The sequence below is a fragment of the Felis catus genome, chromosome D2, assembly GCF_018350175.1.
Source record: "Felis catus isolate Fca126 chromosome D2, F.catus_Fca126_mat1.0, whole genome shotgun sequence".
In the NCBI taxonomy this organism is placed as follows: Eukaryota; Metazoa; Chordata; class Mammalia; order Carnivora; family Felidae; genus Felis; species Felis catus.
In genome coordinates this window covers 36,294,419-36,309,304 of record NC_058378.1, presented here as the reverse complement: position 1 = coordinate 36,309,304, position 14,886 = coordinate 36,294,419, and the positions used below count along the sequence as shown (strand labels likewise).

General features: G+C 45.2%; 1 protein-coding gene across 11 annotated transcripts in view; it reads right to left on the bottom strand.

Annotated features, from left to right (window-relative positions):
• LRMDA (leucine rich melanocyte differentiation associated) overlaps positions 1–14,886 on the bottom strand; it is a 1,041,237-nt gene that overhangs the window by 467,132 nt on the left and 559,219 nt on the right. The gene's annotated exons all lie outside the window — the stretch shown is intronic.

Genomic DNA, 14,886 nt, shown 5'->3' with positions numbered 1-14,886 from the left:
AACAAGAGAGAAAAACCAATGTCAATTAAAAATAACCCAATATTTCCTACCTTAAAATACCTCAGGAACTCTCTTCCTTTCTTATATCCTGCTTGTGGCTTTGCAAGAAACACATTCATAAATCAAGGTCATTACTCCAACCAATATTTGCTTCATGATATCAAGTGTATGCCCTTTCCACATACACAATAATTTTGTCTTTCAATGCCAAATTACAGTGAATTATTAAATGGCACATGAGTTATCAAAAATGTGTACTAGTCAAGTGAGGTGAAAACAGTAACAACTTTAAGTTAGGATGTGTAGTGACAACAACTCCATCACAACTGTTTCCTGGCTGGTGACAATTTTAAGAAGCCATCTGTTTTGAGATGGATTCAGAGACGTTGAAATGTGGAGAGGAAATGTTCATTTTAGAAGTACTGAAATACAGACAATGCAGAGAAGACAGTAAGGACTGGTGAGGACTGAGGGAATCCCAGCATATGCTCTACCCAAAGGTATCTGAATTAGTATGTGTGTTGTCCACACACACAGTGATGGGCTGTACTTGGCCCAGGAGGGTGATTATGTTATCTGTTGTCTACACAGGAGTACCTCCCGGAATAAAGGGGCACTGTTACTCATTATGACCTGAAAATAGGCTTTAACTAGAATTGTCCTGGGCAGACAGGGATGGAAGTTACCCTACCCGTGAGCCAGCAAACAGCAACCCCTGAGCAATGTGATCACTAGAGCCTGATTAATTCTAACATTTAGGTCTGTAACATCATGCATCAATTGAAGCTGCTTTTCACTCTATGTCTTTAAACATCCCTGGAAGTCTGACATTTATAAGCCTGTATCTCTCTTAACTCCCCACAGCCACCTAGCATTGACCCAAAACTATCCCTTCCTAATAAGACATGCCTGTACTTTCTCCTGAGAGAACACTGCAGCTCACCAGAGATCCCTACAGGTGTTTGATGGGATTTCATCTGTGGTCCTCAATGATGGGTGATTTTGCCTCCCTAGGAGGCACTTGTCAATGTCTAAAGACATCTCTGGTTGTCATAATTGGGTGGTGGCACTGGCATCCAGTGGGTAGGGGCCAGGGATACTTTAACCATCCTGCAATATTCAGGACACCCCCCCCCCCACAACAAAAACCTATTTGACCTAAAGTGTCCTTAGTGCCGAGGTTGAGAGACTCTGGATTAGGTGAAAGATAATGCTTTTTGCTCTCTCAGTGTGGGGTGAGCAGCCTCCCTCCATCTTGCTCTTACTACTGTCCTGCAAGCCCTCCTCCACAGCTGAGGGTTACATTCAAGTCCTGCTGACCCAATTCATGATCTGGGAAGGAGCCTCCACAGTGATGGAAGAGTTGGCATAGCTGTCAGTCTCCACGAGGAAAGTAAGAGAACTTTCCCCTTTCGTGGGAGTAGACAAGACTGACAGGCTGCGTGACTCTTCCCTTCCCCAACATCACCAGAAAAGAAAGTGACAGCAAACCTTATCAAGCGAGCTGGAAGCTGCAGCTTGTTAGGGCTCAGAAGTCCTGAACTTCCACAGATGGGCGCACCCTTAGAAGATGTATACACTTCTTGGGAAGCCAGAGTAGCCCATGAAGAAAACACCACACACAGAAGGGCTTGCCTCAGGCTTGAAACATGTCCCAGTCAGACATTTCAGATCTGCCTGAGTGCAGCTGTCCAAGTGTGGGTAGACAAGTCCCCGTCATTACTCTTGGTGGACTCCTTCTTTCCATGGGGAAGCAGCAGCCAGGCTGGACATACAACAGAAAAATATCACCACCAACCCCTCAGAGAATGGGAAATCCTGAAGGGAATGGCAGACCAAGGCAGAGTGTGGAGACAGAAAACAAGGGCACTGATTCAGGACCAAGGACAGGACGTGAGGTGCTAGGGCCTCAAAACCAGGCCAGGAATACTTCCTGTATTGGTTTTCTAGGGGCTGCTATAACGAAGTAGCACAAACTAGGTGGCTTTGAAGAACAGACATTTGTCTCACAGTTCTGGAAGCTAGAAGTCAAAGTGTCAGTCAGCAGGCACTAGAGAAGGATCTGTTTCAGGCCTCTACCCCAGCATTTGCCTTTGCCCTATGTGTGGGTCTGCCTCTTCACATGGCATTGTTTTTATAAGGACACTGATCATATGGGACTAGGGACCCACCCTACTCCAGTATGATCTCATTTTAACTTAACTAATTACATCTATGACACTATTTCCAAATAAGTTCATACTCTGAGGCACTGGGGGTTAGAACTTCAACAAGAATTTAAGAGGTTGTGGGGGTTGGGGGACAGAATTCAAACTATAACGCCTAACTGATACGCCTAGTTCCATAAAGAGTGCCAAGATTCTCAGCGGTGCCCACGGAGGTGATAGTATAAGCGAGAGACACCATATGTGTAAGTAGGTATGTGAGCCAGGTATTGAGCTAAATTTGAGGGTGATTTGCTATGTGGCAATAGAAAAGTAACACAAATGGCAAGATGTCGATGTATGTATTTCCCTAACCTGAAGAGAAACTCGCAATCACAAGCACTGATGGGGTGGTCAGCCCCAACCTCCTCAAACCATAATCATTTTCACTCTCCTTCCCTAGGCTTCCTAGTGCAGGCTTCATACAATCATCATTCAGAATATAAAAATAGAGCACATTGTTTATCTCAAGTTCACATGTGCATCCATCTGCATTCTCTGAGCCATTAGCCACGAACCTAGAGGTAAGTGAATGATGCTGCCGTGAAGTCAGTGTTCAAAAAAGGTTCGGTCCCCTCTCAGCCCCAATGATGTCACAAACCAAGATCTTATGGAAAGGAATCTTCAGCATTGACAAAACTGTGACTTTCAATCAAAACAGCACTTTAAGACTAGTTTCCTAATCTTGGCCAAAATTGGGGACAAGGCAGGAGATCAAAGGCTACTGAATTGAAATCAAAGGACAACATTGATGACTAAAGCAAAACCACCTACCAAAATAAATAAGAGTGGGTTGGGGCTACGCAGTATAGGGGCAGTGAGCACCACACCATTCAGTAGCCATCACAAATCATGGTCACGAGTCAGAAATCAACAACATCCAAGGGAAAAAGTCAACATGTATTCAGTTGCTTTTTATTTGAAGTATTAGACAGTTGCCACATTCAAATTGTTTATAATTCTTATGGGAAGACAAGATGTCAGCATGTGGAAATTACACAATATAAGAGTCAAGAAGTAACTCAAGATAACAACAGAACTGTCACAAAACGCTGTGGGATTATATACCAAATAAACAACATAGAAAGTAAGCACTACAAGAACTTGAAGGGAATGGTCCACTTTAGGCTGGAAGTCCAGGAATGATACTTTCAAAGACATAGAATCTTTAAAATTTTTTTTAATGTTCATTTATTTTTGACAGAGAGAGAGAGCATGAGTGGGGAAGGGGCAGAGAGAGAGGGAGATACAGAATCTGAAGCAGGCTCCAGGCTCTGATCTGTCAGCACAGAGCCTGATGCGGGGCTCGAACTCACAGACTGCGAGATCATGACCAGAGCAGAAGTCGGATGCTCAACCAACTGAGCCACCCAGGCGCCCCTCAAAGACATAGATTCTGAACTGAGACTTCAGATTCTAAGAATATATGCTGTTTAATCTAAGAACACAGAGGAGTGGGTTGATAAAAGTTTAAAAATTTTTTCATTCCAAAACAGTTAATATGATTTAACGATTAAAGACAAATGGTAAAATGCACTTACATTGGATTCCTCATTCTTTTTTTTTTTTTTAATTTTTTTTTTCAACGTTTATTTATTTTTGGGACAGAGAGAGACAGAGCATGAACAGGGGAGGGGCAGAGAGAGAGGGAGACACAGAATCAGAAACAGGCTCCAGGCTCTGAGCCATCAGCCCAGAGCCTGACGCGGGGCTCGAACTCATGGACCGCGAGATCGTGACCTGGCTGAAGTCGGACACTTAACCGACTGCGCCACCCAGGCGCCCCGGATTCCTCATTCTTAAATAATGCCAAGGGGACATTAGGACTGAGTGTCAGTGGTATGAGGTGACTTCTAAGATGACTGTGATCCCTTCCTGCTGGTATGCATGTCCTTTTGTAATCCCCTCTGCTTGAATGTGGGATGGACCTAATGCCTTAATGACTTGCTTCCAATGAATAGAATAAGGTAAAGTGATGGGATCTCACTTCTGAGATAAGGTTACAAAGACTATGACGTCCATCTTGTTGGATCTCCCTCTCTCACTTGCCCACTTCCTTAAAAGCTAACTGCCATGTTGCGAGATGGCCCGTGGGGAGTCTCATGTAGTAAGGAACCAAGGGAGGCCTCCAGCCAATACCCACCATGAAAATGAGGCCTTACTCGAACATCCTGTGAGAAAATGAATCCCACCAAAAGCCCTGTGAATGAGCTTAGAAACAGATCGTCCCCAGTTGAGCTTGCAAAGATGTCAGCCTTGTCTGGCATCTTAATCACAGCCTTGTGAAAGACTCTGGGTTAAGCTACCTCTAGATTCCCGACCCACAGAAACTGTGATAAATAAAGTTTGCTAAATTTGGGGGTGACTTGTTATGCGGCAATAGAAAAGTAACACAAATGGCAAGATGCTGATGTACCTATTTCCCTCATCTGCCAACTAGACCTTCTCCATCCTCATAATAAATGAATATCAGAATTAACTGAGATAAGGAGATAAAGGAGAACAAAGGAAGACAAAAAATACTTATACATGAGAAGGGGCCGTACATAAGATTTTAGGTGCCTGTCACAAGCCAAACACCAGGTGATCTGGGCCCCAAACCTTCTTTGGTAGCCTGTTCTACAGCATGTGGATATTTAAACATGGTGTCCAGTGGTCTGACTTTCTGAAATGGAGCTGGACCAGTCAAGGTCAGGTGTCCCATTACTAAAAATTTTGAAAGTGCCATGCCACAGAGCACTGAGCGACACTCCTGGATCCACAGCAGATAGTTTGGATTATACCATGTAGGCTTTCATCCTGAGGACTTTCACCTGAAAACTTAGGAATGACCCTATATTCATGAATGAAATGGTTCAATGATGTGAATGCAGGTCCTTCAGTCGAAGGGCAACACTCTACAGCATTTTTAGGTTTTCTAAGCTGAGCTGCTATCTGGTTCACTGCATTTCTGAAAGTATACACTTGGGACCCTGGAAGAGACAGGGGTTAACCAGCACTACCTGCAGGGATTCTGTCTTTTGTACATGTACATGCACATAAGGTCTTAGGTTAGAGTTCCCAGAAGTAGACTTTGACATACAGACAGCAAGTCATTTATTTGAGAGACGATATACAAAGCACCAGAAAGTGAGATCAGAAAGGGAAAGAAGTTAATAAATGATGCATCACAGGACAGGTTGCTGATGGGGCCAAATGGAGTTCAAAGGCTTTTTAGGGTAAGATCAGCAAACTTTTTATGTCAGTGGCCAGATAATAAATATGATAGGATTTGAGGGCCTTATGATCTCTGTCACCACCACCCTGTGGGAAAGTAGATAGATAATATAAAATGGATAGCAAATAAATATATAAATGAGTGGCATAAAAATGTTCCAATAAAACTTTATTTACAAAAACAGGCCAGATTGGGCTCTCAGGCCAATCTCTGCTCTAGACTAGTATGGGATGCAGGGTGGATCACTTCTCAGAGCTGTATCAAACGATGGGAAAGGGAGCAGAGGTATTTGTATTTACCAACCTCCTCCAGGAGTCAGTGGTTGATGGCTGAGCAGGCTCCAGTGGCCTGAGAAAAGGTACAGGTGCCTGGAGGTGGAATCCATGAAATGGGTGGACACAGAAATGGTGAGGGCCAAAGGGATACATGCAGAGCACCCAGAGCTATATAGACCCTGCCCCAGCCTAATCTATTCTTAAAGAGGAGGAAGAGAGGGTGGTGACAGAAAGGGAGAGAGGAGCAAACACACAGTTCCTCCATGGCGAGTGGTGTAGACAGTCAATATTGCTCTCCTTCTTCCCTCCCTTTCCCTCTTCCTGCCCCACTGGACTTTGAAGGAACTATCACAGCGTGGGACCAACTGGCAGCGTTCTCCAGTGACATAGTTTACCTGTTGCCCCAGTTATATTCTAGCCATAGCCAGACCACACCAGCCAAGGCCTCACCTCCTTAGTACACTGAGAGACTCTCTCAGTCTTGAAGAAGTCTTTCCCTGGTGTGGAGTTTTTTGTTTGCAGTCTTATTTTAATTGAAATTACAGTGTCATTTTGCTGGATGAGAAAAAGATTGAAAAAAATCAATAGAAGGGATTGTGCAGCGTCCAAGTCTATGGTCCCCAGCCTACTCCATCCTCACGGAAGGGGAGGAAAACCACCCATCCTCTCCCCTACGCCCCAGTTGAAGTCAAAGCAAAAGAAAAAAATTAAATTAAATCATCTTATTATGTAATTGGGACTAGGCCTCAGGCTGCAGCAGTAAAGAAGGGATTAAGGGTAGAGCCACCTGGGCAGCCATTCTCCTGGGTCCCATTACCACCCCCCTCATTCCTTTTTATAGCCAACAGATTAAAATGCGAGCCTAGCAATCTTTGATCTTTCACTTGCTGACACAAATCCTTTCAAGCTTCCAACATTTTCTGCTGAGGTAATTAGTACTAATTAAAAGGTTTCCAACAGTCTTTGCTCCTTTTTTTTTTTCTCCTGTATGTCTCCCCCTGATCCCCCTCCCCCAAAGAAATCGCTTTTACAAGTACCTTCTATCCCTGAAACATGGGCATCCTTCACTTTCTTCTTTATCTGACTTGGCCAGATCAAGTAGATTAGTGACTCCATTATTCTGAATACAAAGCCAGACAACAGGTTTTTACTATCGCTCCTGACCTGTTGAGAGTGCATGGGCTTATACTCAGAAACAAGCATCTTGGCTTGTATGAAGAGACAGTCCAATTATGCAGGGACAGTCACCACGCAGTGTAGTCTTCTGCCCAAGGAAGGACACCATTTGGTGACAAAGTGTTTTACTCCAGTGTCTATCTCACTCACACACACTCACACACGCACACACACATGTGCACACATGTACTGCTTCACTGCTCAAACTGACAAGTTGCAAAACTTGCCTCCCAGCTTGCTTTGTCGCCATGCTTTCTCTTTGTTAGGAGTTACAGGGCAGGAAAAATCCATACGGATTATTTAAAAGGTAATGCCAAAAAATTAAGGAAAGGGGGTGCCTGGGTGGCTCAGTCGGTTAAGCATCCAACTTTGGCCCAGGTTATGATCTCACAGCTCATGAGTTCGAGCCCCTGCATGGGGCTCTGTACTGACAGCTCAGAGCCTGGAGCCTGCTTCTGATTCTGTGTCTCCCTCTCTCTGGCCCTCCCCCGCTCACGCTCTGTCTCACTCTCTCGCTCTCAAAAATAAACAAACATTTAAAAAAAATTTTTAAACAAGGATCATCTTATCAAAGCTAAAAAAAAAGACTTGGAGAGAAACACATTCTCGCGTGTGCACACACACACACACAACACACACACACACACACACACACACACACACACAGTCATGGATTCAAATTCCCAATAAGCAAACAATCTCTATAGTCTTTCCTTGGCTCTCTGCCATAAAGTGGGGGCATGGAAGCTCTGGGGGTGTAGCTGAGCTGTGAGCCCTGTCCTGGAGCAAGTGTCTCCCAGACTGCAGCTTCAGAGACAACCGTGGCCCACAGCCACTTCTCACTGCCAAGGGCACTGGTACTGTGGTGCCAGTGGGCAAGACGGTGGTCCAGCAAGGAGGAGGGGACCCGGCACAGACTAAGGGCTAGAGCAACCTGGGATTCTCTCCACTAGTCACCTTCCGCATAGCAAAGGTGAATGTAGGAAGGGTAGAGGGTGCCTAATCTCACAGAACCGCTTTCTTAGTGAAAACTGACACTGGGGGAGGGGGGGAATATGTCATAATGAAACAATGATGTCTGCTCTCATGAGCACTGTTCTTACACGAAGCTCTCAGCTACCTCAGCCTGCTGACCCGGAGCTGCAGGTGTGAGGCCTGCTCTACCTGTCCCATGAGGTCCAAAAGTCGGAGAGATGGCCCATTTGTTCAAGGGCACACATTAGCTCCCAGCTATCTCCCTTCGTGCTGGCATTGGGCATATTCAGTAGGTGAGAAATGACTTTTCCACCCTTTGTGAGTCCTACTACAGCAGTGGCTGCAGCAAGGAGACCCCCCCCCCTTTTTTTTTTTACTTTTCTGTTAGGGTCATTTATGTTAACTGGGTAGAAATCTTCCTTCACAGCCTGTTGGTCCAGAAATTAGTCACTTCAGACCCCAAATGGGCTTTGATGCAGCTTTCCTGATTAGTGAAGGATGCCACTAAAAAATATACCCACTCCCTATACCCCATCCTGTGAAAAAAGAAAAAAAAGCAAACACTGAAAAGTAATGGATTTAATGATCTAGAAAATCTAGACGCTGGAAACTCCAAGGGAGATCATATTAAATTAGACCAGTACAAACAAGCCAAACTAGATTTATCCTCTTGTGGTTACAGATTTTATCTACTAAACCAGGTTTTCGGGGCTAGTGTCTGTTTTCAATGAATAGGATTTTTGAATGTCAAGTCCCAGCATTCCTAGGAGAGGATAATTTACCCCCAGGATCTCAGTTGGGCTGGGGCTGGCCATACCCCAGTCTCTGCAGAGGGCCAGAGATACACTCTAGTCCTCTTCCTTTTCCTGGGGATAGATGCCTGTTGAGAACCAGCCATAGGAGGGATTTGGAGGTGGGTGGAGGCAGAGACAAGATTCAGAGAAAAAATATGAAATTTTTCCTTGACTCCTTCCTGAGGGAGTGAGGAAACATGAGAGGGAGAGGAGAGAGGGGTAGAAGAGTTGAGCAAATTGACCAGAGAATGTTCTGGACCAGATGTCATCTACTCCCAAAAACATGCACCTGAACTGTATGAAAAGTACCCTAAATACTGTTACGGACCCGGCACGTAGGGAAATACCTTCGGGGTCCTTTTCTAGAGCCAAGGGGACATGAAATCATTTTATTTTTCTTCCTAGGAAATGATTCTATCACCTTGTTTCTGAAGCCAATGGTGAGGAAGCCTTTGCTTGTCCAGCCTGCCTTTCCTGGGGACCTTCCCCCCACCCCAGCGAGCTGAGCTGGGAAAGGCTGGCCCTCCCCGTAGGGGAGAGGACTGGATCCTGCCATGCTGATTTGGGTAGCTGCTAAGACATAATTATAATGAAGAGAAGGCGGGTGGGGGGGTGGAGGGAAGGAAATTACTTTTGAAAATTATGAAAAATACCTTGACGGCATCTCTTTGAGGCTCACATTTAGCTCTCGGAAAAGATTTCTGCCAAAGGGTGAGTTCTGACAGGGGGAAGATGAAATGAGGGGCTGGGGGTGGGTGGGGAGGGGGGGCCGCTGCAAAGAGGCAGCCGTCTGTCAGAACTGATGACTCGGCAGCTGAAGTCAGACTGGAATATTTACCCACCCGTTGCAGGGGGGATGGCTGGAGAGGGGGAAAAAAAAAAAAAAAAAGCCCGGACAGCAGCCAGTCTGGCCAAAATGACCACACAGAGACGCACACACAAGCAGGTCAGGCCCTCAGACCACCGACTACTTTCCCAAAGGCTCTAATCATCCGGGAGAGAATTAGGTTTAGACAGTAATCCAGAGAGTTTTCAACTCTGTTGACTCTGACCCAGACCCAGGGCTAGGAGCTCCTGGCCCTGCATAAAGTCAGAGCGTGCAAGCAGGGCTCAGCACCCACACTCATGCAGCAGACAGATGTGGGCCAGGCAAATCCTGCAAATCCCATCACTGTTCTTTTGGGTCCCCCACACATGAATTTTTAAGACATTGCATTTTTTCTGCACCAGCCAGCCCTGCCTCCAAATGAGCTCACCAAAAGGCTATTTTCCTGACTTAAGTCCGAAAGAAGCAGGGAGTACTTCAATGCAGGATTTGTTCTTTGTTTGCCTGTGGTTTGTTTGATGGGGCCACCTCTTGGTTTTGAGGGGGGAAACATAAAACTGGGAGTCAGGAACAGTGGTGTACCAAAGAGGTGGGGAGTGGGCTGGTGGGAGTGTCCAGCACAGCGAGAAGGGGTATTTTATCATGGACACTGTTTGGAACTGTCAGATCATGGTGGTAATAAAGTCAGAGCCAGGGTCTTTGTTATCATTTATATGTTCTTTACAGACAATGGAGTCCCTTACTGCCCACACCTGGGGCAACCTGTCCCCACTACAGGTACACCACTGCTCAGGAAACCTTGGTTCTAAGAACATTTCTGCTCCCCACAGTCTATCTGTGATCTTGGACAAAGCAAGTGACGTGTCTGAGCCATAGGTTCTTCATCTACAAAAATAAGGGATTTGGTTAAATGATTACTAAGTATCTTCCATTTAAAAGTTTCTAAAAATCCCTATTTTGCACCCAAATATTTTACCTGGAAATTTCAGCAATGAACCTTACATGACTACATTTAAGGAAAGGACAGGGCTCACACACATCATGTGTAAAGATGGGTCCATTCTGGGTGCACTCTCCAGTACTGCTCAACTATTGGATCCACCCTCAAAGGTAGGGCAGGAGCGCCCCTGACCCTGAACACTGCCGGTCAGCTTGTCCGCTGTGGCAGAGGGACGTGGTAGGGGAGCCACAGGAGTGTTTACTCACTCGCTCTGCCTAGAGGCTGGCCAGCACTACCACACCAGTTCTCTGTTGCCCCGAAGTCAGGGACACCGGCGACGCCACCAATTTACGTAACACTCTGAGACAGAAGGCAGCCCAGATTTGAAGGCAAAAGGTGTTTTGTTCGGTTTCTTTCCAAAGATGAGTTAATGTGTTTCAAGGTCAACTGGAGAAAGGGTGCACCAGGCAAAAAGGGAAAGAGTTTAAACTGCTGCGGCTTTAAAAGCTTAACCAGTAAAGCCCCTCCAGCCTTCAGTCAATGAGAATCAAAACAATGATTTCAAGCCATGTCATTCAGTCTACAGGCAGGATCGCTAGATGAAGGCTTGCTCCTTTCCTTCCCTTTACCCCATTTCCCAACTGCCATCCATTCCCTACTCCTAAAGACCCATTTTGACAGAGTCTATTGTGCAGCCTTTTCAGGACATTAGCCACCCCACCACAAACTCTGAGGCAATAGAAGTTTTCCGGGGGCTCTCTTCTCCCCCCCGCCACCCTCCCCACATCTTCTAATCCTAGAGGCAATGCTGCAGAAACCTATAAGCAGAGAGGATTTCTGATGCCTGCCACTTGCTTAAAATTGATTTTCAGATGAGAACTCGAGAGAGCCAAGTATCCCCACAGTTTGGAACACTCATCATCTCTGACGATGAAGTCATTTGCTGCCATAAGCAGAACAAGGGTTAATGACCCAAAATCGAATAAATTACTGGATTCAGATCCATCATTACCACTGGTTTTAAAAATAATCTGGAGCGAGTGAGTGTGGACTCAGAGCCATCACAAAGATGGACGCGGCCCCCCTTCTCCTCCTTTGCTTACAACAATAAATCCTTCCGAAGTACATCTCAGGCTCACACACCAATTAACATTTCTCCTACCAGTGCACAAGGAGCCATGCAAAGTGAGTCCATAGGAAATTAGTCTGGAAATCACCTTACATGTGACACTGGGGGATGTCCTCCGTGTTTGGGATGGGGGCAGGCAGAAGAACTCTCTTCCCACAGTGCCACTCCACTGTCTCACCCTGGACGACGTGGTGGGGGCGCTGGGGCAGGGGGCTTTCAGCACCACAGTCAATCTTCAAACAATTTATCCAAACAAAGGCCAGCGTGGGGAAAGGGAGATACAGGGGAAGCAGATGAATAAGCAAGATCAATTATGGTGGGGGTGACCCTGCGGCCCCACTCCATGACACAGATCTCAAAGCAAATTGTGCCAGAGTGGAGTTGACATGCCTCGACTGGAAACAGCGTTCTCCTAAAGGAGGTCTGCTCCCCCCTCCTGTTCTCGGGCGGGGGAGTGAAAGGAGAGAATGGGAAAGAGGGGAGGGTGGGCAGAGAGGGGCCAAGGGAAGGGAGACCAGGAGGCGGGTGAATGAGAAACCACGCATAATGGCCTGGGGTTTATTTTACAGAGAACAAAATGGCTCAATTTGAGTACTTTAGACTGTTGAAATTGGCTAGCGTGAGATACAGGGGGCACCTCCAAGAGGACTGTTACATCAGCTGCAGGAGACCACAGGCCCAGGGGGCAGAGAAAAGGAAAATAAATACATAAACACACACACACACACACACACACACACACACACACACACACACACACACACAGAGGCCTCCTCCATCCTGCAAACTTTCTCGGGACCAGGGAGAATCACAGAGGTGATTTCACAACAAAATGCTTAGTAAGGCATCCCAATGCCCTTAACTCCTCAATTGCATCTCTGATGTGTGGGGCTTATCGTACTTTGCTCTCCCACTTTATGTTCCGAAAATGCCACATCTTTAAAAAAAGAAGCCTGGTTTATTATTTAGTAGGAACAGCAACTGTGTGTGTGTGTGTGTGTGTGTGTGTGTGTGTGTGTGTGTGTGTGTGTTAAGGACTGCTAATAATTCTGATCCCCCCTTTCAACAACAATCCACCCCTCACTAAGAAAAAGTCAGAGCGACTGACTAATGGGAGTAATTCAAAGTACCTCAATTAAAATTCAGGTTTTGGCCTTTCGAGCAGTCTATTTAAAGATTTTTTTCCCCTAGATTGGTTGTAGACAGATGATTATTAAATATTTATGTGTCTGTGAAAGGGGCTCTTGGAGCTTGGCTCGGCTGAGGGCTGAGCTTTTTGTTGCTGTTGTTTCTCCTCTTGGAGGGCCCAGGGAATGATTACTTTATTTGGTTCCTTAACCACCTGGTTCCCAAGAGCCCCACACACAAGTCTCTTGGTCTTAATATGGCAGGACAGGGGCACAACAGCTCTCTCCTATGCACGGTGGAGTAATCCAAGAGCCTTCTCTCAGCTGAGCTAATCAGACTCTCCTGAACTGAATCCAAATGCTCTCCCCTAAGTAGTTTTCACTGATGACTTCGGTCCAAAGGGAGCACGAGGGCTCTCTGGTCTCTCATGATCCTCACCAGCTACTTCCCTATATTCTTGTGTTAACTTTCCAGGAGGAGAAAGTTCTATCTCCTTACATGGTTTATAAACGCCTTGAAGGCAGCATCTGAGAGTGCTGCACTATCCCCACCTCTGACTGGCTGATTTATTCTCCTTCACTTTGTGCAACAATAACTCCTTTTCACGTTGACCTGAACCCCTGCATTAGAGGGGTCATTGCCACAGCCCAGAACCTTCCCTAAGGAGAACTAAGTCACCTTATTTTAACACCAAGCTTATTTTGGGGAAGAGAGAGTTTGAATAAGGATTTCTCTGCCCTAAGACCAGCAACAAGGACATGGGTGAATGGTACAAGATAGCTGTTTCCTCTTATTCAGGCAACAAAGGTTTATCAACATTTCTCCATGTGGAAAGGGCTGCATAAGGCCAGGGGTTTCAGTGATGGAAATAATCCATCACTTGTATACTCCGGAATATCACAGAGCTTTAAAAGTATTGAGAAATATGGATACTGTATTATAAAAAGAAAGCCAATAGTATAGTAATATTTATACAATAGTTCTATGTTTGGGGAAAAACTGTACAAAAAAAATAGACTGGAATGCTACCTTGATGGAGGGGGATGAATCGTTTTGTTTGGCTTCTAGCAATAAAGATTTACTGCTTTTCTAGTATGAAAGTAGACACTGATAAAATAAATACTTTAAAACAAGAGATCATAATTTCTGCCCTCAAAGGTGAGGATGGTGCAGCATTTCTTAAATCCCTCTACCATCTGCAACAAAATCAACTGAGAAGGAATTTAAAATACAGATAATGGGGACCAAAGCTGGAACTTCTGATACAATAGACCTGGAGTAGACCCAGTCTGTCTGTCTATCTCCGTTTCCCCAGGACTTTCTGGAAACATGCAAAATTTGATAACCAAAAGACCAGCAGATCCACCAGATATCCAATCTTCTGCCTCCATCTCCAGATTACAATTAAAAACTAAGAGTAGCTGTTGACAGGAACAGTGATTAACAAGTTTATCAGAATCTGCTCTTCCTTTATTTTTTTTTTAAAGATTTTGTTTTTCGGTAATCGCTATAACCAACATCTGGCTTGAACTCACAACCCTGAGATCAAGAGTCACATGCCCCACTGGCTGAGCCAGCCAAGTGCCCCTTGCTCTTACTTTAAATACGAGGGGAAGTTACAAGTTGATTCTGAGAATACCCTATCTTGACTAAAGGTATATATGAAAACCTAACCTAAGACTATACCATGATATCCCAACACATTTTTGAAAAGTTGGATCATTTTCCATTGTATTACGTGAAAGTTTACCTAGGGGTAGAAACTCCTATATCCAAAGCAAAACATCTTAAAGTAATTAAAGTAATTATCACTGAGGCTAGACATTCAACTAGTAACTTAGGATGTGAACTTGTAAATTACCCACCCTTAAAAAAGTCTTTACTCATTTTTCATTGATTTATGCATTCATAAATTTACTCGGTCCCTCATTCAGACACTCATCCAACAAATGTTTTAAGCCCATAGAGACCCATCAAACCCACCTGAGTAGAGGACACTGGCTTTACACCCCACCTCCCAGTCTCCATTTGATACCAAGACCTGCCTGGTGGTACCATGAACCACACGGATGATTAAGGGCAGGCAGGCAAGCATGGCCATTCCTCCTCTCCATTAACCATGTTGCTTCCATTTGTTAGGGAGAAATTCTATTCCAGGAATTCCAGTGTTGGCTGGCTTCTTCTCCCCCTACCAGATATTGTGAGCTCAGAGATGGCAAGCT